The sequence below is a fragment of the Podarcis gaigeae genome, assembly GCF_964106915.1.
Source record: "Podarcis gaigeae genome assembly, chromosome: 14".
Taxonomy (NCBI): domain Eukaryota; kingdom Metazoa; phylum Chordata; class Lepidosauria; order Squamata; family Lacertidae; genus Podarcis; species Podarcis gaigeae.
In genome coordinates this window covers 7,136,355-7,160,270 of record NC_139690.1, presented here as the reverse complement: position 1 = coordinate 7,160,270, position 23,916 = coordinate 7,136,355, and the positions used below count along the sequence as shown (strand labels likewise).

The 23,916-nt window shown below is 49.5% G+C and overlaps 1 long non-coding RNA gene across 1 annotated transcript; it reads right to left on the bottom strand.

Moving 5' to 3' along the window:
• Nucleotides 1-2,887: 2,887 nt before the first annotated feature.
• LOC310830950 lies at nt 2,888-8,339 on the bottom strand. Its single transcript, XR_014557710.1, has 2 exons — nt 8,184-8,339; nt 2,888-3,023 (listed from the first exon to the last, which is right to left on the bottom strand). It is a non-coding gene; the product is annotated as an uncharacterized lncRNA (long non-coding RNA).
• Nucleotides 8,340-23,916: the final 15,577 nt, after the last annotated feature.

Sequence of the window (23,916 nt, the reverse complement as noted above, 5' to 3'; positions counted from 1 at the left end):
GACGCAATTGGTCAGTTAGATAAATATTTTTATTTATTACTTGATTGGGGGGGGCAGTTGCCCCCCTGCACTCCCCTGGCTACGCCCGTGTGAGCCACAGGGCCCTCCCCCTTCTCTTCAGGCTGGTGTCCCTCCTCTCTCTCGCATCTCCTTCCAAAGAGTGCGGGGGTACCTACCGCCCCTCCCCCGCTTTATTTTCACAACAACCCCATGGGGTAGTTTTGGGGCTGCAACCGGCTCACAAGTGTCCAGACATCCACTTCTCCATCTCACGCGGGCAGCTTGTGGTTGGTCTCTGCCCCTTTCTATCACTAGAAAGAGCACTGGAAAAAAGTCATCGAAGCTTCCTCGCGGGTCTGATTTGCTTCCTGAGTCCACCAACCTGTCTCTAAACCAAGCGGTGCGAGATATCAGGGCTTCCAGGGGCTTACCTAGAGTTGGAAGGACCTTCACAGTGCACTTCCTCCCCTCCAAACTCGTAACAGTATGAAGACTGGCGCCAGGTTAGAGGAATGAGCCTTTGTTGCCTCTTCCTTGGGCAGATCCACCTTTCATGTTTAAAGAGTTTTCAGCCAACTTTGAAACGCATGACTTTCCCCCAGGGAATCCTGGGAAGTGTAGTTCTCTTTGCAAGGGTGCTTCAGTTGGGGTGGAGGAACATGTGGGATGGGCTTTAATGGGTAGGAGAGAATATATTAATTGCAATTCATTCCTCCAGGTGTCCACATGTGTGGGTTGAACAGAGTTTCAAAATTCCCTTCCTTGGCAGCAAAATTTAAAGCACAGGAATCAGGCTGTAAAACCTTGTTTTGAGTAAGTCCATCTATGAAGTAAGCTGGCTTCCCCATTCTTATCCCGCTTAACAAAGAATCAGGCAATAACTTGTGAAGTAAGTTTAAAAATAAGATTTACTTACTTTGGTTTACAGCAACAATAGCATTAAAAACTGTGCAGGCAAAACACTTATATTTAAAGTATAACCAGCTTCAGCCAGATGCCTTGAAGCTGGAGCAAGCAGAGGAATGTCTGCATCCAGTGCTGATCAAAGGGAGGGAGAGAGAGGAACAGGAACTGCTATATGCTTCTTCCTCTCCAGGAGAGGAGAAATGACATCACACAGAGCCCTTTCTACCAATTGCATTTCTATGGTCTGGGTGCCTATCAGGAAAACTGCTCTGTGGACCTGGCCCCTTCTCATGCTAACTAGCAAGCATGTGCATTTGTTAAGTTTGGCTGCTAATCTCACACAGAGCGGGTGCATTTAGAGGAGGGGGCCAACCCAATCCATTGCACGGGTAAGACTCAGACTGAGAAGGAGAAGGACGCTGCCAGCTAGGACCACCCCCTGGGCTGATTGTAAGAAGGCAGGAAGGTGGAAGGGGGCTGGCTGAGGGCAAATTGAGGCTGGTGGGTCAGTGCCCCCATTCTCCTTACTGGGCCAGTCTCTGCTGCATTGGCACCAGTATATGTGGGGTGTGTGGTGCTGCCATGTGGCATCCATAGCACTTTCCCTTTTGCAACAGCAAAAAGGGGACATTCCACATGTGGAACACATTTATGTTATGAGCACAACAATGGGGCAACCAGGAAATTTTGAGAGCACAAGGTTTTCAGTTGGACAATAAGAGCAATTGGTGTGGATGGGGGGCTCCAAGTCAGTTAAGGGTCATGGCCAGTGGCTGCTAGACCTGTTATCCCAGGGATGGCCAAAGAGACCTGAGATGGACCCCAAAATGGTGCCTCCTCCCTGCCAGAGAAGAAGGGGTGAGGGTAAATCTACATTGGGACAAAGGGGTAAAAAGGATGGTCATTTGGGATCTGCTGCCCCAGTGGATCCAGCTGCCTGAGGCAATCACAGTTGCCTCAGTTTGCCTCTTGGTTGGGCTGGCCTTGTGTCCTCTAAGAAAGCCTCAAATTTCTGTGCTGTATTGCATTGTTTTCAGTGATCCTCCCTTCAGAAGCACAAGACCGATTTCCTGCATAGGCAGTCCAGACCCCATCAGCATAATGTGAAGTATGGGCTTGTTTATTTTGCCTGCATCATTTTGCACTTATTTGCATTGACTATTGTCTTGCAATGTCCTTTCCACAGTGGCCAAGTTGGTGTTCTTTGCCATCAGTTTTGAATTCCATGTCGTGTATGCATGAGTTGAATACCACACTCCCTTCTGTTAGGAAAACAGTTGGTTTAATTTTTGCTGCTACATTGTACAATTTAAGCAGTTACTGGTCCATAAGAGAATCTTGTGGTTTCTCTTAGGAGCAGTTGGTGAGAGGCTTCCTCAAAACCATTTGCAAAATCCAAATATTGAATGGCTACTATTGTCTGTTGTCATGGATGGATCACTCCCAGGTGACATTTGGATTGAATGTCTCAAGGGGACCGCTCTCCATGCACTGTACCACAGAGACTTATGGCATCTGATGGATTCCTGATTTCTTTGGGGGATTTTCCAGTTGACGTGGCTGGCATTTCTGTTGAGACTATTGTCTCACTATGGAATGGTGAGATGCATAGGACCATTGATTCAGTTGCTCCTGAGTGCCATCTCTGTTGCAGTGGAGCATGCAGAGCACATTGGAGTGACCTGTATCTGATGAAACAGGAGGGCCAATGGCTGCAAAATAGGTGGTGTAAGTTGTGGGGTGGGTTTTTTGTTAGGTTGGAGTGGCTATATTAATTACAATTTATCCCTCCAGGTGTGTCTCCCAGGTGTGTGGGTTTAAACAGAGTTTTTAAAATCCCATCCTTGACAGCATGAAATCTTAGGAAAATAAGCCATAAAGCCTCCTTTTATTCTGAGCAATTGCAGGTTATGAAATAAGCTAGCTTTCCTTTTTTTTTTTTTACCTTGCATAACAGAGAATCAGGCAACAACTTATGAAGTAAGTCTTAAAAATAGTGTTTTCTTACTTAATGTTCTTGCATTGGTTCACAGCAAAGGCAGCAGTAAAAAATATGCAGGTACAGCATCCTTAATTACAAAAATACAGAGGTTAGTTTCTAAAGTCCGTCTTTGTGCCTGGATCCTAGGAACATGTCCAATCAGCATCAGAATCATGGTGAAAAGAAGACACACAGAGAGAAAACAACAGGAAAAGGGTTTATATCTCCTGTTTCTTCCCATTACTAGAAACAGGGGAAATGACATCACACAGAGCTCTCTCTCCATCAGTTACATTCCTATGGTGTGAGCCTGCCTATCAAGCTGCTCTGGTTGTTTGCCCTTAGACTTACTAACTAGCAAGGGTATGCATTGGTTTAGTTTGACCGCAATGTCCCACATAAATGCCCATCTGAAGCTGACCGAACATGGATGAGAGCACATTATAGCTCATAACTATTGAAAGCTTACTTTTTCACCACCATTGTATCTGGCAGAGCTGTTTCAAGTGAAGAATAGGATTTTGCCATCTGATAGGGAAATAATTGCTCTGGCCCCCTACTGAAGCTTGCTATGACAATTTTGCAAAGCACTTTAGGGCACTGGTTTCCAAACTTTCTTCAAAGAGGGCCAGATTTGATGAAGTGAAGGGCCGTGAGGGCCGACCAAAGGGCCAGCCAAGGTTGTTGACCTTTTTCTTAGGATTGAAATTGTTGAGGTTTTTTTAGGATTTTACCCCAGGAAATAAACTGCCACAGGGGCTGGATTAAACTGACTGGCGGGCCGGATTAGGCCCCCAAAACAGACTTTGGACATGCCTGCTTTAGGGAAAAGGTTGTTGAGATTCGGGGAGAAATGGATGCCACAGTTAAAGTAAGTCCTACAGAGACATCCAGAGCATTGCCTGTTCCATCTGTACAGGATCAGTTTCAGTTATTGCAGCCTGAGGATGAAGACTCACTCCTTGTAGGAGTGCAGCCAACCACCTGCCCTCTGTATCCTTAGTTCACCAGAGCTCCCCAAAATGGGGCGGGGAGGTACCATCCACCTTGAAGGAGCTAGTGATGCCTCCCCTTCTTAACAGAACCTCATTGTTATTATTGACAGCTGCACGAATTATAATAGCTAGGAAGTGGAAGGGGCAAGCAGAATGTAAAATGGAAGAATGGTACAAAGAGGTTTGTTTGGGATATAGCGATTAATGATAAATTAACATGTGCCATTAAGGTAAGAAGGGGAATATGTAGGAGAAATGGTTTTGAAGAAATATGGAGGGTGTTCGTAGAATTTGTACGGTTAAAACGGAAAGGGGTTAAACCAGCACAAGAGATGTCAAAATTTTGGGAGGTTGGAGAGTTATAATGGAATGGTCTCGGTGGTGGGGTGCACATTTTTATGATTATTTATGTATGATTATGAATAAATAAATAAATGGGGAAACACTTCCATCAGGGATAGGTGAGAAGAAGGAATGGAAGAAAGAAAGAAAGAAAGAAAGAAAGAAAGAAAGAAAGAAAGAAAGAAAGAAAGAAAAGAAAGAGTGAGTATTAGCTGTTAGTATGTGGCTAAATTTTCAAAACTCCATGGAGCACATGGGCTGAGATAAATTTATTTTTATCCTGGGGCAGATTCCCCCACTTGTTCTGCCCTGTGCTTCTGTCAGACTGCATATTTCACATTAAGATGTGATCCTGCATTAAACTAAGCAGAACAATTTGGTATTACAGTGGTACCTCAGGATAAGTACTTAATTCGTTCCGGAGGTCTGTACTTAACCTGAAACTGTTCTTAACCTGAAGCACCACTTTAGCTAATGGGGCCTCCTGCTGCTGCTGCGTCGCCGGAGCACAATTTCTGTTCTCATCCTGAAGCAAAGTTCTTAACCTGAAGCAATATTTCTGGGTTAGCGGAGTCTGTAACCTGAAGCATATGTAACCCGAGGTACCACTGTACTTCTACATTTTTGTGTGTACCTTTATTGCATTCTCTCCTGGCTTTTAAGTATTTTTAAATATTTGTCTTCTGAATGTCGGCAAATTTAGAGCTGCATATTGTAAAATTAATTAACATGTATAAATAAACAATTGGGCAGCTCCCTCTTCCGAGAGAGAGAGAGAGAGAGAGAGAGAGAGAGAGAGAGAGAGAGAACCTCCTCACAGATGTACACCTTGCACTTCCATTGTATAGTTTTTGTCATTTGCTGAAGACACACTTCTCTGCCCTTTGACATCTGAGAGAGATATTTTAGAACGCAACTGTCAGGTCTGCCTCTAGATCCCAGCTCACAGAGGACCAACGCCCGGTGGATATAATGTACAAAAGTCTTTATTGAAGTTTAGTTTCCATTTCAAAGCTCTGGGCGCGCAGACCCACGTCTTGACGCTAGACCGGCTAAGTCCCCTCTGACTCACTGCTCCACCCACACCAGTTTAAGATTCTAGCCCGGCTCCACCTCTTACGCTGTTCTTTCCTTCGCTGGGTCCTTCTGCCCTCTGGGGTTTCCTCCTTCCTGGACTCCTCTGACGCTGAGCCCCCTGAGTCTTGTCCCTCCCTCCGGCGGGCTTTAGGACCTGGCTCCCTTCCCGGGCTCCCCGCTGTGCCGCGCTCCTGTACATTTGAACTTGGCGCGCGCGCCCAGCCGGTGACTTTCCTTCTGACCGTTTCCCCGCTTCCTGATGTGGGCGTTGCCAAACCTGACTCCTCTCCTCCCTCTGGTGGTGAGGACACTGGTCCCGACTCCTGGGACTCCCCCTCCCCACTGCGCTCTGGTGGAGACGCTGGTCCTGATCTCCAACTGCTGCTCAGGGACTCCCCGCTGGCCCCTTCCTCCTGGGGCTTCCCCCCTGGAGCCCCCCTCGCTCTGGCCACCGGCGCTCCCTTCTGTGAGTCCTCCGATTCGCTAGAGAGGCTTGTGGAATAACTCTGGCCACTGTCACTGCCTGCGCCCCCCTCGTACTCCTCCTCCTCACTCTCCATTTGCTCCCCCTCCTGTGTCTCTCCTTCTGAACCCCTGACAGCAACGTATTTTGATTATGAATTGTTTCGACATTTTAATATTGCATTTTTACATTATTGTAACCCACCCTTCCGTAAGGGTGGGTTCAGAGCATTTGACAATGATCTCCTGGTGGTGAATATCCCCTTTGGGGGCAAGGTGCTCAAGAGTGTGGGGTGACCCACCTGCAGTTAAGATCGGAGGAAACTAAGTATCTGGACTCATTTCAGTTTCATTTTGAAATTGCCTTGGTCCTCCTGGCTGATGATCTGTGTCAGGTGTGTGTATGTCTGCTTGTTCTCCTTGACCTCTCAGCAGCTTTTGATGTCATTTACCACATTATCCTTCTAGAGTGGCTCCAGGAGGTGGGGGTTTGGGGGCAGTGGTTATATTTCTGTTCTTTCGGGGGGTGTTTCCAGAAAGTAGTGAATAGGGGGCAATTGCTCAGCACCATGGGAGTCATCCTGTTGTGTCCAACAGGATTCCATCTTGTCCCTCATGCTGGTTAAACATCTATTGTCATCAGGAAATTTGGAATGAGGCACCAGAGATGACACCCAGACTCTCTCTCTCTCTCTGTTCCACCTGAGTGAGGAGAGGTGGCTCAGGTGATAGACCCGTGCTTGGAAGCAGTGATGGGCTAGAATGGGCCAATAAACTGAAGCTGAAGCCTGATAAGATGAAGATGTTATGCTTCCTAAGTTCTTGGGTCCAAGAGGTGTGGAGATGCCTGTTCTGCGTGAGGTTGTACTGCCCTAGAAGAAGCAGGTCTGTTGTTTGGGTCACTCCTGGAACCAACATTTTAGGTGGAGAACTCGTGGCACCTTTTGAATGAAAATGACTGGGTCACTGTGCTCTATGATCTGGTAACTTTCAGATTGGATTATTGCAATACACTCAACTCTGAACAGCCCTTGAACAACTCAGAAATGCCAGCTGGTCTAACAATGCAGGATCCAGGCTACTGGCTGGGATTCCTTTTAGAACCTGTTTAATTTGGGGGCCAATTCAAATTGCGCACATTAGTGTTTAAAGTCCTAAGCGCATAAAACCACAAATATAGATCAGCTCCTTTTCTATACACCACCTCAGGTGTAAAAATCAGCAGAGGGGGCCTTATGGTAATTCCATCTCCCTTGGTGGCTTTGGGGGGGGGGGCTCAGGAGAGGGCATTTGCTATGGAATTACCTCCTCACAGATGTACACCTTGCACTTCCACTGTATAGTTTTTGTCATTTGCTGAAGACACACTTCTCTGCCCTTTGACATCTGAGAGAGATATTTTAGAACCCAACGTATTTTGATTATGAATTGTTTCAACATTTTAATATTGCATTTTTACATTATTGTAATTATTTAATATTGCTTTATTACATTATTGTAACCCACCCTTCCGTAAGGTATAGGACAGGTATGAGATCATCATCATCCCCTATCTAAATGTTTGCTGATACGCTTAACAAGAATTGTGAAATGTTGGTGAGGTGGGCTTCCCCGTAGCTGAAGCTGAGCCGATTCTTCCTCAGGAAGAGATGGAAACATCCACAAGAGTATATTGTGGAGCTCTGTAGCTATAAAACCTGATCAATAAATAATAAATCACACACACATGTAGGAAAGCAGGCACCATCACGAGCACACGCAGAACATCCCTTAAGAGGTTCTTGCAGTCGATGTTATTTTAAAAGTGGATTTTTCATACAATTTGCATTTCAAGTAAGTTTCTCTACAGGTTAGTTTTTCACAAACAATTGCTTTCACTGAAAAAACAAATTGTGCTCCCCTCCCCCAACTAACTCCTTCACTCTCCAACTGTTGTGTATGTGTTTGTTTGTTTGTACACAAAGCCTCCTGTGGGTGGGGGTAGTAGGTCCATCCCCTCTAGGCAAGAGGCTGGTGGTAATGGACAGCTTCAGCCATTGACTTTCCCTGACCAAACTGGCGAAAGGATACAGCTGCTGGAATTGTGCCCTTCTGCGTCTCTTGTCCTGGCCCCATGGTACCCAGGCCATGGTACCTGTTCTTGGAGATACCCATTTGTTCTCTCACCCTCCATGTTAAGGAGGCAAGGAGCTGTGATCCATGCTGAGGGAAATTGTTCAAGGCTAAAGCTCATTAGTAGTATTCTTGACTGGTGCCCAATGGTGAGGCTAATTTGGGGAAGAAATGGTGCCTTCGTAATATTTTAGTCTTGGTGTTGTCTCTTATGGGACTGATCCAAGAGCACAAACTTCTCACTTGGTTGCTTGGACCGCTTTTTATTTTGGTAGTGAAATACAATGCATTTAATAGAATGTCCTTACCTTGTTTGAGGGTCTCTGATTATCAGCTTTGATAAGGTCCTGATTAAGCTTGAATGCAGAAGCTTTGAGTTTCTCTGCTCCCAAACCCAAGTGGAGTGACCAGCCAGAGCCTGCAGTTGCTCCACTTGAAACTGATCAATGCTGCTATGTGAATTTCTATTGATGGCAGGCTTAAAAGAACAGCAAGGAAACAAAACATCCAGGTTATTGGTATCTGAAGAAGTGTGCGTGCACACGAAAGCTCATACCAAGAACTAACTTAGTTGGTCTTTAAGGTGCTACTGGAAGGTATTTTTTTATTTTGTTTCATCCAGGTTATTATTATTAATTATTAGTATAACCACAGCACAGGGGAGACAGAATATCTCTCTCTCTCTCTCTCTCTCTCTCTCTCTCTCTCTCTCTCTCTCTCTGTGTGTGTGTGTGTGCGCGCGTGCTCAGGTCAAACAGTGCAAAGACAAAGGGGTAGTGGAGGGCAAGGCAAGTCAGTTCAATGGAAGTGAAGCCTGGGTATTGTGCAACTCTCTGAAATCTGCGAGCCTTTCCAGCCTCTGGGTTTTGCAAGGGCTATTTATTCACAGCTGATAAAAGACTTCTTTGCTGTGCTTCGGATAGCGACAGCTTGCTGTGGTCAGTAGATAGAGGTTGTTTCCCTTTGCAAAGAAGGATATGTCAAAGGTGAAGCTTGAAGACTCCAAAAGCCAACGGATGCCAGAAGGAGATTAGCACTGCTGACACTTTCCCCCATTGAGGAGGAGGAGGGGAAATGGTCAGGGGCAGAAATGAGAGCTTTATGAGGCTGGAACAAATGGGGGGGGGGAGGGTATCCACATTTGACACATGTAGCAATGAGTGCAGACAACTGGCCAGTGACCAACAAGGTTGAGCTCATTCTTTCTCCTAACCATGCAAGCCTTAGAGCAGTGATGGGAAACGCCCAGCAAAATGAGGTCCGGCAGAGATATTAATTTGGTCCATTAGGCCATTTCCCTCAAGTCATGCATACACATGAAATCATTTATGATATCTTGTGTGAAGCAAGTGAAGACAAGTGTCTGTCAAGTGGGGCTTGGGCACCTTTTATACTTGGTACCAAATGCAAGCCCCACTTGGGCTAGGTTTCAGTCTTAACTGGTGCTGTCAAGGGGAGCTGACTCCTGCCAAGAGCAGGGCTTAAAGTCCACAGCGCCAACCATCTGACCAGCAGTGCCCTTTATGCCCCACTTGAATCAGCTGTGACCTTCCCTTGCAGTGGGACTTGAACACTAGCCATGCTGAAAAGTGTGGGATTTCCAGACAAAATCACAAATGCATGATTGCCAGACAGGCAGATGAGGGGCTGATGCTCAGAGTTCCTGAATCAATATAGAAGGAACTGTATGAGGTCACTTCCTTAGTGCTTTGGTGGGAATTTCTAACAAAGGAGATAATCTTATGTACTTCCTCCCTGTCTGAGCTCTTTCTCTCTTCTTTCAAGCCAGCAATGGGAGCAGACACACATGCCTGGGCTCAGAGCCCAGACTCCATTTTGGAAACACCTTTTGTATTTTATAACTAAGAAGTAATTTTACCTGCATACTACTACTCTGATGTATTTGCTGCCTGCACTTAAATGTAAGTAAACCCTTTTGTTTATCATACTAAAATATGTGGTTCATTCTTAGCAACGGGGGACAAAGAAGGGAAGGTCAGCAGACCACAAACAAGAATAATTTTTTTAGGAACTGCCTAAATACTAGCTTCCAGTAAGCTGCAAAAGCACATATGTGTTTCACGCTGCTAAAAAGGTTCCACAGCCTGTTTACTCTCATATTTCTCCCACACATTTGGGTTTAAAGGGTTTAATTCTGTTACCAGGCATTGTAAGCCTGAAGATAAGCCACCTCCTTCAGTACCATGGAACTATTTAGTATCATGACTCTGGTGGTGTCTTGAAACTTAGGAGGCAGAGGGTGTGATTGCTTTCATGGCAAAAGGTGCACTTAATCAAGTTATTTAAAAAGCAGAAACACAGGCACAGAAAATGCTAGCTAGCTAAATGTAAGGTATGGCTGATATTTGTTAGTTACTATAGGCTGGATCCTCTGCTCTGTGTCTACAAGCAGAAGGGCTCCAATGCAAGAGGGATCCAGCGCAACAGTTGTGCTAATAGAACTAAGGCACAAGGGCTAAATCTGTTGTGCAACGACATTAATCACAACCTACTTCTGCATTCTGTAGTTCAACAATGTTCCACTGGTGCAAAACTTTTCACCGGAGGAGTGAGGAGAAGAAGCAACTTTAACTTAGCCCTACATTGGATTCCTCCAGACAAAAGGGGGCCCAATGACCTAGCAAATGGGAGACAAGTACAGTAACCTCGGGTTACAAACTCTTCGGGTTACAGACTCTGCTAACCCAGAAGTAGTACCTCAGGTTAAGAACTTTGTTTCAGGATGAGAACAGAAATTGGGTGCTGGCGGCACGGCAGCAGCAGGCCCCATTAGCTAAAGTGGTACCTCTGGTTAAGAACAGTTTCAGGTTAAGAATGGGCCTTCGGAATGAATTAAGTTCGTAACCAGAGGTACCACTGTACTAGGATCCAGCTGCTGAGTCTGTTTTTAAAACATCACTAGAAGCAACCAGGATGAATGCTTGGGCGACATGACCACGTCTCCTTTCTTGAAGTGCATCATGTGAACCACATATTGAGGTTTCCAAGCAACAGGAGGTAAGCTCCTTTCTGACCAAAACCACACGGACAACCAGAGTACAATCCTCACAGGAGAAAAAGAGCAAGTGATGTGGCTGTCTCAGCAGAGCTGATGAGTAGCAGCTGGGCGGCCAAGGGACTCCTTTATGCATCGCATCTCACCTGTCTCTCTCAGTGAGCAGAGGCCACGTGGACCTGGCAGAATGTTGCTGCCCCCCCCTCCACGCCTTCCACACAAGACGAGAAGCCAGAAGACTCAAGCCAGCACAGCGGTAGCAGTGGTGGTCTTCTGGCTTCTCGTCTTCTTAGTTTCCTGGGTGCTGGAAGCCCAGCGCCCGCCCAGCATTTACCAGACAAAAGATTCTGTTTAGGGAAGCTTTTATGTTTGATGCATTACTGTATCTTAATCTTTTGCTGGAAACTGCCCAGATTTGCTGGGGAAGCCCAGCCAGATGGGAGGGGTATAAATAATAATATATTATTATTATTATTATTATTATTATTATTATTATTATTATTATTATTATTATTTATGGCACGTGCAAATATAAAGTCCCTGATTTGCAAATGTTGAAGCTGGGAAGTGAGGAATCGCACCTCAGTTCCCTCCGTAAGTGGCAACAGCAGCAGCATCACGTGGCAGTAAACAGAGCCTGGTTTTCAAGGCTGATCTGCTGCTTGTGACGTCATGAATAATGTCTCTCTGTTAGCGACGGACAGACACATACAAACCAGACCATTCAGACTAGAAGACACCAATACTTTTCCTGACAGCTTTCTTCGTGGATGTCTTCATAGAGAATCAACATTCTATTGCTTTTGAAATTTGTTTGTGGGAGCGGGGTTATTGTTATTGTTTTATTATGTATTTTGTATTCTCATTTTGTATCTTTTTGTTGTGAACCGCCCTGGGACCTTCGGGTCAAGGGCGGTATGCAAATTTAATGAATAATAATAATAAACTGCTGTAATTAAGAATTTCCTTTCTTTGACACTTTGGTATAGTATTGCTGGCTAACAAGGGGGAAATATGTGTGTGTGTGTGTGTGTATGCTACACACTGTTGCCACTTAATATTAATAAACAACAACAACAACAACAAGGAGAAATAGCCCCGGAACCTATTTTCCCTTGCTGGCTGGAAAACTGCAAGCAAGGCTCGTTCTGTCCCCCGCCTTTGGCGTGGAGAGACCAGCCGTGCCTGAGGTCCTGATGCCTCCACAGGCAGCCCATGAACGAGCCCGCGGCGATGCGACTCTCTCTGAACTCTTCCCGGGCCTTCCTGTCATTGAGGTCCCTCTGGCTGGCAGAAGACAATGTCGCCCGCAGGTCGGTCTTCTGGGCCAGTGGCAGAGAGAGTTAGGATCAGCCTGACTTCGCCCCGCGAACTCCCTGCTTGATGGTGTGGCAAAACGGGTCAGGTTTGAGCAAAGAGGAAATCTTGCTCTAAGAAGGTCCAGAGCTGGGGGATCTAGTAGATTACGCAAGCGGGGGGAGGAGAGGAAAATGGATCCCTTTTGCAGGAACTTCCGGGTTGTTCTTTTCAAGCAAGAATGTCCTGCGTGTAACGATTCCGAAGCAAAGGGCCGGATCACTTTCCTGCCTAACCCGAGCTCATAGCTGCCAACGTTTTAAGGGAAATTCCCTTATTCCGAATAGGATTCCTCGCAAGAAAAGGGAAAGGTTGACAGCTATGCCCGAGCTCCGTTAGAACAAAGAAAGCCGAGCGTGAGAGAGACAGACAGACCGAGAAACGACCGGGCTTAAAAACCCAAAAGGACGGAGAAGCTTGAGAAAGAAAGAGCCTGTCCCATTTGGAGTCAAGAGAAGCTCGGCTCTGTGCCGGATCAAGGCCATGATGTGCAGAAAGCGGCTTCTTCAGAAAACTTCACGCGGGTTTTCTCAACAACGGCAGCTATTACTCGGCAATATTTGCCTCCAGATCTTCTATCTATGGGCCTTTTTTCTTTAGAGAACGATGCCAGTCCTCCTAGAACTTCTTTAAAAAAATTGATGCTTATGTTGCTGCTTGTCCGCAGCCAGATTGGCAATAGCCCATCCTGAAAATAATCAAAAGTTCCTATGCGGAAGAATGTGGAAGAAATTGCGCACCCAAGGCTGGCATTCTTCTCACGTTTGGCTTATACGGAACATCGCTTTATTTGAAGGTCTGGTCAGACACAGACTTGGTATGTGGGGCGAAGCCAAACCGGACAGTTTTGAAGCGGGCTGGTCTCCATTTTTTGAATACAGGAATAAATAGGGAGAGTCTTATAGAAGTCCTCCCATAACTTACTCCTCCTTCTGGTTGGGCTATAAAGACTCATCTTAGAATCTTGGCCATATGTTAACTACATCTCTGTATATTTTTTTTAAATACTGAATATGCTCCGTGTGTGATTTTGTTGTCGTTTGTATGTTATGAGTTTGTACATACAGTATGTTTATGATAAATCAATAAAGCTTATTTTCAGAAAGAGAGAAGGCTTTATGTTGCTTCCTCTGTGTGGGCAGCTATACAGAACGCGGAAGGGCAAAATCCTGCTGAGCCCGGCAGGCTCTGGAGGGGGCGTCAGCTATCTCCCCCACCCCCAGCTTCCAAACCGTCCTTCTTCAAAGCTTGCAAGAATCGAGGACGGGTCTTCCGGCGCTGCTCTCAGTGTGGCAGCCTCCACAGAGCAGAATTGTGAATAAGAAGAAGGGAGTCAGCAGCAGAGCTAACAGCCAAACTCCGAGGTCTGGGGCTGACGGAGACCGAACCCCGTTATCCAAGGGGGCGGTGGAAGGAGAACTCCAGCAGATCGCGGAAGGAGGAAAACGAGGATTCGTAAATAAGTGTATAACTCGCTGTTTAGAACTGGGCTGCAATGTCAACTGACAGGATAATCGTTTTATTTCTTAAAAAGAGAAAATATACCGCAATCCTTGGTATGTCTACCCAAAAGCAGGTTGCCCAGAGTTTTAGGCATGGAGATAAAGGCAGCAGCAGCAACTAAAAAACAGGTTATTATTTTGTAAAATGGTGTTCCTCTTAAAGACCTGGACTCCGTCTTCACGACGGGGTGGCCCCCTTCCCCAGCCCCACCGAGCAGGGCCTGCGAGATGGTTCTCTTCAGAGACCCGCAGTGACCAACTCGGGCCCGGCTCTCAAACAAAGCCAGTGCCGCGTCTTCGCAGCAGAACTCTTGCCTTCCGGGCGCAAATGTATGGGAATGTAATCGTTCCCTCGGCTGATCAATTTACCTAAAGCCACACGACCCATTCGGCCAGGGGTGCCTTGACCCGAGGGGCTGCGCAGGCATTTCGGAACGCCCCGCTTCCTCCGCCAGCGTTTGCAGGGATTTCAAAGGGATCGATCAGCAAGGTGTGTTTTCATGCTCCTCCTAATTTGTAGGCACGCGCCCCTTTCATTTGGCAAAGCTGTTCCTTTTTGCTATTTCATGCTTCGGCTGCTCCGTTTTACAGATCCTTGCCTTGGTCCGGAAGCCCCTTTAGGCGCCCGACCAGCTCTCTGCCCTTCCAGTTACCAGTCCACCCTGGCGCGAGTTCATTTTGAAAAATAAGCATTGGCTGCCCCTCGCTCCGCCTGTCTCTGCGAGGCCACCCCTTTGCCCTTCAACCTGCCCCCTGCACCCCGTTCTTCCTGTGGCCCCTCTTGAGGCGCAGACGCCCCCTCGACCCGTCGTTGAGGACCCCACAGTGGGAATGCTTAGAAAGAAAGGGGAGGGTTTGACTAAAAGTGGGGGGAACGGACGGGGTCTTTGAAGAGTCTCCAAATATGAACGCTATGAGGGCATCTGATTGCCTCCGCCCTACCTAATCCGGGGGCGTTCATCTCCCCGCCCCGCTGCCAACGGTGCCCCTCCACAGTCCACAAGAGACACGCATGTCCATTCCTGCGCATGAGAAGAAATGGAGCCAAGGCGGACAGCTTCACCAATGGCTACGCCGTCGGCGGGGGACCTTTACGTCGGGCAGGAGGAAGCTCGACCGCTGCTGCTGCTGACCTCAACGAAGGCACTGGACCTCATTCCAAACGACTTTCGATGTTATCCGATGTGGACTTCAGCGCACAGGGATGGTGGGCTTCCCCATCGCGGGGAACGATGGCAAAATGGCCTAATTTGGTTCTAGTTCATGGAAGGCTTCTCGTCGCTTTGGCTGCAGGACCCTCACAGGCTTTCATTCGTTCATGCTGGAGAGGCTTTCATTCATAAGGACCACCTTGTACCTGAAAAGCATAAGGTGACCACCTTCAGAACACCCCCCACCCCTGACTGACCAGCTGCTACCAGCGGACAAAGGGCAGGTCCGTGTCCGTTCCAGCAACTGAAGCCCTTACATATCCATACGGTCAACCATATTTTACAACTTTCCACCAGCTTTTCTGGTATCGCCACCTTGCCACCAGAAAAAGGGTGTTTTTATTTTAAAAAACTTGGTAACTTCCTCAGGGGTATTTCCAACAAGGTCCTAGGAATTGCAGCCCACCAAAATTAGCGCTTTGCATTCCAGGTTTTGTTGCTAACAACGATTCCAAAATCCGTAGGTGGGAAAGATCTTCGCTGGAACAAACCAGACAAGGGAGCGAGCTGCCCTGTTCTCCAGAACTTGAAAGCTGGCCCAGTATTTTATTGGTCCAAATAAAAAAGCACTGCCCAGCTGTCTATTTTTGATTCCCCCACCCATTCACGGACCAACTCGGTCTCCTTTCCCCACCCCTTTCATACTAGCAATAAAGTTATTTAAAGGCTAGGCATCAAACTCTATACTATCTGTCTTTATGTATTACGGCAATCACCTTTCCTTTCCTTTCCTTTCCTTTCCTTTCTTTTCTTTTACTGGAACCTGGGATCTCTAGTCTGTCATCACCGCCTCCAATTTTCAAAGAGGCTCGAGTACAAATAGCACCGAAACAGCAGGTGCCTAGATGTGGGGGTCATTCACGCGGTCTCCCCTACACACCCAGGGTGATCTAATCCAGCAGGGGCCGGATAGGGTTAAGTTAGTGCTAGGGACGCGGAACAGAGCTGGCCGCCTCCGCCGCCTTCTCGTCCTGCTCCAGGCGCCCCCTCCCCAGGTATGGTCCTCTCTCCCCTCCTCATTTCCCCCACTCATTCCGCGCCTAGCCCCCCAACCACCGCAAAGGGCCGAGTGCAGCATTTGATAATGAGGGAACTTATGGAAGCTTGCAAAACACTGTAAATAATTTAGCATTGTATTTCAGGGGGAAATCGCTATCTTAAATCACCCCCATATAAATTGCAGACTTATAGGAGGGGCTGGTGAGCCCACGTTTTTAAAGCAGCCATATTCAAAGAGACATAGATGTCTGGATTAATTATTCATCGGCTGGTGCCTTCCTTCGTTTCTAACTTATTATTAATTAGGCGCCTCCAGTCTTTGCGCAGAAAGCTCCGCCGAGTCGGTTGCAGCTTTAAATATGAATTAAAAGCAAATCCAAGTGACTGTAATGCGAAAATTATTCCGTGTCTTCCTTGGCAGAGATGAAGAGGCCCACGGATCAATACTGTGGAACTCAGCTCCGAAAGGACAGCGGGGTTATTGATAGCTTATCTCCATGACGTTAATGATTGGAAAAGGGAAACAAAAACCCCAACCAACTTAGGAACTTTTTATCTGCCGTCGAAGTCCCGGCCATCAAGCATGAATTAAGTGGGCTGGGGAGAGTCGTCGGGGTATTATTTATGACCAGACCGGATAAACTCTTCTGCCCCATGCCTCTGAACTTCTGGGGGCCTCGGCTCCACTAATGGGGCGGGGAGGAAGGAGGAATGCAAAGACCCCTAAGCAACAGGTTGCAAGGCAGGCAGGCAGGCAAGGAGCGAGGGAGGAGAGCCCAGGCGCGCCGCCGTCGAACCGGAGAAAACGACGGAAAGACGGAGGGAAAGAGTCGGGTCCCCAGGCCGGCTGTTGGCGCGATCCAAAAGGAAAGGAGCGGAGGAAAAGCGGGACCAGCCTGAAAAGGGAGGGGAAGGTTCGCTTCTAGGAGTGAGAAAGATCAAATGAGCTCGTCCCGTCAACGCAAATTGTATCAAACAGGAACTGCGCATTTATCAGCAGCTAGAACTGTTTTTCGTTGTTCCAGAGAACCACAAAGGGCAAGCTTTTAGCAGAAGGTTTTTTTAAGGAATGAGACTTCCGGTTCAAAAGCGCTGGCCTTCCCCATCCAAACTGGGCTGGGAACCGGGCAGAAATCACCGCGAATCTGCTTACAAAAAACCAAAACAAGCTCCCTTCCATAAAATGACAGACTATATTTTTCACCCGATCATCTTTATCGTTATTAATCCTATGCCCTTTGGAATCTGCCTTGCTGCCTTTCACACTTCCAGTACTCAATTTAATTTAATTTAATTTAATTTAGCAGTTTAAAATACAGAGACTGCCCAATATTTATGAGTAGCTCACAAAAGTTGAAAGGCCAGATCCGAAACATCGGGTTTTTGCGATGGCAACCCTGGAGACATCGAAGTATCTGGATGTAAACCGATTTAGCTCTGTCGAACTTAGGGATCTGATTCAGAATTCCTAATACTATCAGCCGAGCGCGAAAGAAGAGTTGACCAAGTCAGAACGGGGTAAATGGAAGGCAAGGGTTTCAAACTGCTTAGAGGCCACGTGCACACACCCCTTTTCTCTGACAAGTTTAAGGAATACCTCCGATGCAGACAAAAAGAGTCGTAGGCCACTTGTCCCGTTGATTGCTGCCCAACGGGAGGGCCAGGGCATCGCTTCTCTGAGTTAGGGATTGTGTCACGCAAACACCGTGACCACAGTCTCCTTTCCCCGCTACCCCCCGGCTCGCTAGGAGGCCCGCAAACACCCACCTCTCCAGTCCCCCAGGAATGTGGGTGGCTGTGAAGCTGCCCGGGTCCCCTGTTCCCTTTCGTTCCTCCCTCAGGCACAAGAAAATATAGATCTTGTAATAAACCAGCAAATGGACACGATTGTGCTTACAAATCTCTGGCTAGATTTCTCTTTATCCTCAGTTTTGTATCTTTTAAAATATTTATGGCAATATAATTGCTCTACATAGATCTGTCTTCTAAAAATCAATTTTCTCTCTTTCTTTCCTGTAGGAAAAGTGAAAGCCTTTTGAGGTGCGGGGTGCATAACATCCTTCGCTTGCTTATAATGACTGGGGTCGGGGTGGCGTCCTCAGAAATATTGCCTGGTGCGGGCTATGGAGCCTGGCTGGTCGCAGTTCGGGATTCCCTCCGCCTGTCCTGCAGGGAGAGGAACAGCATTCGTTTCAAAACAGCCTCGGAAGTCCACATTTATTTTATTTATTGCTTACTCGAATGATAATAAAAAAGGGGGGTCCTCTCAGCGCATTTTTGGAGGTGTCTAGCCGGTTTTTTTCCTTTCTTTTGGAAGAGGCTCCATTTTGGGGCAAAACTGTATCATTCCCTTAGAGGGGAATTTTGATGTCTGTCTAAACCAGGTAATTTGTGTTTGAGTGTAAAGCTAGTTGTTATACATCTGGGGAGGTTTGGTGACATTTCCTAGTTTTCGGGAAGTCCGAGGTTATTTGCGTTCCCGGGAGCATCAAGGGAGCTCCACCCCTGAGCTGGCAAGTCGTAGCCCCCTCCTCTCAACCTCTGAAGAAAGACGGGGAGGAGCACTAGGACGGTGCCGTTTTATTAAAGCGAGTTAAGCGGAACCGACGAATCCGCTTAAAATTCTTCATCAAACCTTCAAGCCTCCTCTAACCGTCCAACTATGCTCTTTTGCACGGGACACGCCAGAACAACCTTTTCCCCGATGTGGTTAAAACTAGAGCAAGAAAAATGGCTGTAATTTGCTGGCCCTGATAAGGAGATTTAAGAACAGAGAGGAATTGAAAACTCACTCGTGTGCATTGAGTTTAATTGTCGTGACATTTTAATCGCCAGAGATTGCGCTTCGTGCAAAGTTTCCTTTCCAACATTACACCGGCCTTCGTTGCGGTAAGAACGGCTGGACTGGATTTGCAATGCTAATTAACGATGCAAAGCTTTACAAGTTCTGCCACCTCGAAACAATTAGTTTCCTAACCCTTCATGTTTTAAAATCTGCTGTAGAAGACAGCGCTATTTCGACAGCAGCAACAACTAAGCAAAGGGAACTTCACATAATTCCGCCAAACCACAACTTGGAATTGGATTCATTTGGTGTTTGCCTTGCTGTGAAGCCGACAGAGCGCACGAATTTGTTTCTATTAATTCGAAAACAAAATTTGAATGTAGCTCCTTCAACGTCACGTTGTGCATCAAAAGCAGAGCGGAGGGAGGGCGCTTTTATATCAGGTGGTGGGTTGAGGCTGGAGGAGGGGGCTGTGCTGCCACTTACAGTATAAACAAAGCCCCCAAACACTCTCCTCTCCTGCGTCCCCCCCCCCTTTTCTTTTTTTATAATGACAGGAAACGTGGCATGGTTAGTGGTGGAAATCAGCTTTTTTGAGACATTCGCAAAGACTCCCCGCCTCTCCCGAAGAGATCCGTGGACGGCGAGCTGATTCGCTCCCGCGTCCATTTGAAGTGCGTTCACAAGACCGCGAAGCCCCAGTGCGGCGTTTTGGCCTCAGCGCCTCCGTTCTTTCCAGGGGTAAAGAAGCGGCGTCGGCGGCCTGCCTGCGGGTTAGCTGCTCCTACAAGAGCCGGGGAGAAGGAGCCACAAGTGGCCCGGGTGGCCCTTTGCTGAAGCCGATGTGGCCCGCAGGAAGACGCGACGGACCGAGAAGTCCCCGCCTGCCCGGAGCTGGGCCCCTCACGCAGGGCTGGGCCTGTTGCCTCCGCTGCCTTCTCTTCCTCCGGGCGCGCAGAGCAGAGGCCGCTGCGGCTCCACAACTGGCTGCATCCTCCTGCGGCCTCGCTGGAGCAGGGTAGAGGGCTGGCCGGCCTCGACTGGAAGGTGAAGCTCGGGCAGAGCAGAAGTGGCTGCTCTGGGGCGGGCGAGCTGGACCTCCCCTTGGTGGCTAGTCTTCGAGGCGCTTCCACCTGCTTCTGTACTTCCCCCTCGATCTTCGAAGGTCCCTGCTGCCTTTTATAGTCCACTTCTCTTCTCATTTTAATTCTATTCTATTTTAATTTGATTTTAATTAATTTTATAATGAATGTTTTTAGAATGTTGGATTATTTTGATTGTTGTTAGCCGCCCTGAGCCCAGCTTCGGCTGGGGAGGACGGGATATAAATAAAAATTATTATTATTATTATTATTATTATTATTATTATTATTATTCTGAGCCCATTGGCTCGCCCCTGTGAAGGTCGGTGGTCCACGCGCCTATGTCGGACTGTTTTGCGGCTGGGCATCTTCTGTTAAAAGCGCAGCAAAGAGTGGGACGGGGCGCTTTTTTTGCAGAGGGTAGGCGAGGCGCACGCGACAAATACAGGGAGGCGGTGTGAGAGAAAGGCGAAAGCTGAGGCCCATCCCAGGCTCGGGAAAAGCTCGCCCCCTCTGTCCCTGCGGGCAGCTTCCAGGAGCGCATCGCGAGCGGCAGACCCGGAAGACTTTGCCTGCCCGGAGGCCGAGGAAGGCGGCGAGGAGAGCGGCAAAGCCAGCGCAGGAGAGGGCCAGGACCCCCTGCTCCCTCCCGCCGGTTCCCCGCAAGTAATTTCTGCAACGGCTCTGCAAAATGCTCGGCCGGCTTTAGGGCGTAGGAGAAGCGGAAGAGGGGGGCATCTCTGTAGATCTGCGACCCCCGCTTTGCTGAAAACGCCGCCCCGACTGGAGCCATGACTGGGGTGGCAATTCTGAGCCTCGCCTCAAGCCCTTGACTCCCAAGCGACTGGGCCCGGCTGCCTGAGCTTTCCTTGCCCGCAGGTCGGCTGCCGGGAAGCAGCATGGGAGACAGGCGCAAGAAGCAGCGAGAAACGCGCCCCTCCAGCCGAGCGCAGCACGCTATTGTCTGGCAGGGGTGGATTTCCAAGGGGACGCCGGCCGTCTTTGCTTCCTAGCCCAAGGGCTCCAGAGCCGCTCTCCACTCCAGGCCGAGCCCGAGCAGACTCCTTAAGCAGCTCAGCGGGGCGCTGGAGAGTTCGGGGGCGGGCACGGCAGGGGGGTGTCTCGCACCCGAGGCAGGACGCCCTCGAAGAGCCCCCCCCCCCGCGCTCTCCCTGTCGGACATCAGGGGAAGTCAGAAAAAAGCGCCTCAGACTTCATACCCCGAATTGCAGTGGGGCGGGGAGAGAAAGTGAGCGGAAGCCCCCCTGAGCTCCGAAGCACAGCCAAGGACGGCGGAGGTCGCCCCCTGGCCATCAGCTCCATCTCCTGCAAAGGGAGCTAATCAACCCGTCGCAACCTTGTTTTGGGCGCATCTGAACTGCCCCCCCCCCCAACTGTCAGCAGCATTTCTGAAGGTCTTGACCCGGCTGGTCGTCCGGGCTTGTGAAACGCCTCCTCCGAGGCAGCTTTTGTGCGGTTGATTTCAAGCGTCGGCGAGGCGGCGGTGGAACGAAAGCCACGTCGCGGCCAAGCCGAGGAGGCAGACGGGGCCCTCTCTCTCCCTCTCCTCTCCCCCACAGGCACGACAGCTCCAAGGGAAGGAAGCTCGGGGCGCTGGACCCTCCAGCCCCCCTCCCCGGCCGCCTGCGCGAAGCCTGCGCGCGCACTCGGTCTCTGCAGTGTCCGCGCCCGCGACTGGCAGAGGCTGAGCCTCTCCTGAGGGCCCGCAGGAGAGGGAAGGAGTTCGCGACCCCGTCTCTCCTGAGCTTAGCTAAGAAGCCCCCCTACCCCCCTACGTGCCCCTAACTCCCCGTCACTCCGCGGAGTAGGCTTACCCCCGAGGTCCACTCCGTGACCCTTGAGCGGCAAGGCCGGCAGGCCGGCAGCATCGAAGGCCCTGTGGGCTCAGGAGAAGGGCGCGCCATCCCGTCGGAAGTGGGGAGTGGGCTCTTCCAGGCGGCCCGGCGCAGTGGCCCTGGCTAAAGCCCCAGCCGCTAGGCTCCTGGGCTGCAGCCTGGACTCCGAGGCCGTCCAGCCTGGTCTCCTGCTCTTTTCCGTCGGTGCCGCGCGCAGACGGCCTCCTCCGGCTGCTGCCTGCTCTCTCCTGCTCGCCGGGCAGCGCTTTTTGGCCAGCCTCGCCTCGCCTGGGGAGAGAGGCGACGTGCCTGGGAATCGCCGCCCGCCTCGTTATGGATCTGCGAGGCTAAGCGAGGAGAGATCAGTATGCAAATAGGCTGAGCTGCAGCAATCGAAGCGTTCGATACCGAGGAGTCGCTGCTGCTGCTGCTGCCCGACGGAAGGGGCTGCCAGGCGAGCTGGCTGGAGCTGCTGGCCCGGGCCGCCCCCTCCCGCCACGTCGGGCTGGGCAAGGGGCTTCTCGGGGGCTTCCCCGGGCCCCTCGCTCGGCTTGCACGTTGGGTGGAGAGGCTTTGCCCTCCGGGATTCAGGGCACGCGAGGGGGGAGGGGAGCGAGAGTGTCAACGGCAGCGGCGGGGCCTCGGCTGAGGTGCTGCTGAGAGGCGGCCGGGAGCTGAGCTGCAGCCGGATCGATACCGGCGCGGTAATTGCAGAGCAGCTCCAGCGCCGCGGAGGATGGAAGGGGGGGGGGGGCGGTGCGCTCAACAGCTGAGACTTGGGCGGGAGGCGCAGGCAGAGAAAGGGACAGAAAAGGCTGGCTCAGGCCAGACGGAGGAGTCACCTTGAAACAGGGCCACCATACTGCGCCTCCGCAAAGGGTCTCCTCTGCGTGCTCCAGGGGGTCTGCCTTCTGTCCCCCTCCTCCCAGGATCCATCCCATCCTGGAAACGACCTGGTTGTCTCCTTTCCCATTTGGTTTCTGCCCTGACCTCTGGCTCTGACCAGGCCTTTGCCAAGGAGCAATGGTTCTTTCAGAAGATGAGGCCTCCCCGACTCTTGAGACCCTAGCTTTGCCTCCAGGCTCTTCTGGCCTGTAGAGAGCCAGTTGCGTCTTCTGCTCCTCCTGGGGTTTTGCGAAGATCCCCTATTTCCCAGGGGAGTAGGCCTCTGCCTCTGCTCTGCCACTGAGCGCTGGGAGAACAGGAAGCTCCCCTGGACGGGACAGATTCTGGAACCAACAAAATCCAATAAAAAGCATGTGATGTGTGTGGGGGGGAGAGGATGTACCCTAAGCTTTATTATTATTATTTGTTATTTTTATACTGCCCCTACACCAGTGGCTTAGCGTGGGGGGTGCAGGGGGCTGGCCGCACTGGCCGCAACATCTGGGGGGGGCCGCGCTCGCACTCACAGCTCTCTGCCCCTACTAAAATCCACGGGTTAGGGGGCGCAAATTACTTGCCTTGCCCCGGGTGCTGACAACCCACGCTACGCCACTGCCCTACACCATAGATCTCAGGGAGGTTCACAACATAAAATCATACTATAGAAAACAGAAAATATATAATACAAACAAAAACAAAGACAACCTAATAACCCTCCCCCTTCCAGAACACATGTTATAAGTGTATTGGATGTCAATCAGTCAAAGGCCTGTTTAAAGAGGAACATTTTTGCCTGGTGCCTAAAGGTGTATAATGAAGGCGCCATCTGAACTCCCCTGGGGAGAGCATTCCACAGCAGAGGAGGCCCCATTCTCGTGTTGCCACCCTCTGGACCTCTTGAGGAGGTGGCACATGAAGAAGGGCCTCAGAAGATGATCTCAGGGTCTGGGTAAGTTCATATGGAGAGAGGTGGTCCTTAAGGTATTGTGGTCCTGAGTTGTTTAAGGCTTTATAGGTCAAAACCAGCACTTTGAATTGTGCCCAGAAACTAATTGGTAGCCAGTGCAGTCGGACAGAATCGGTGTAATATGATCAAACCATCTTGCCCCACTGAGCAAGTTTCTGAACTGTCTTCAGAGGCCGCCCTACATATAACACATTGTAGTAATCTAACCTAGAGGTTACCAGAGAATAGACAGCAGTAGTTAGTCTGTCCCTGTCCAGATAAGGGCACAGCAGGGCCACCAGCCAAAGCTGATGGAAGGCACCCTGTGCCACTAAGGCCACCTGAGCCTCAGGTGACAGCTTCAGGTTAAATCAACCTTGTCTTACCTTCCAAGTTTAAAGCT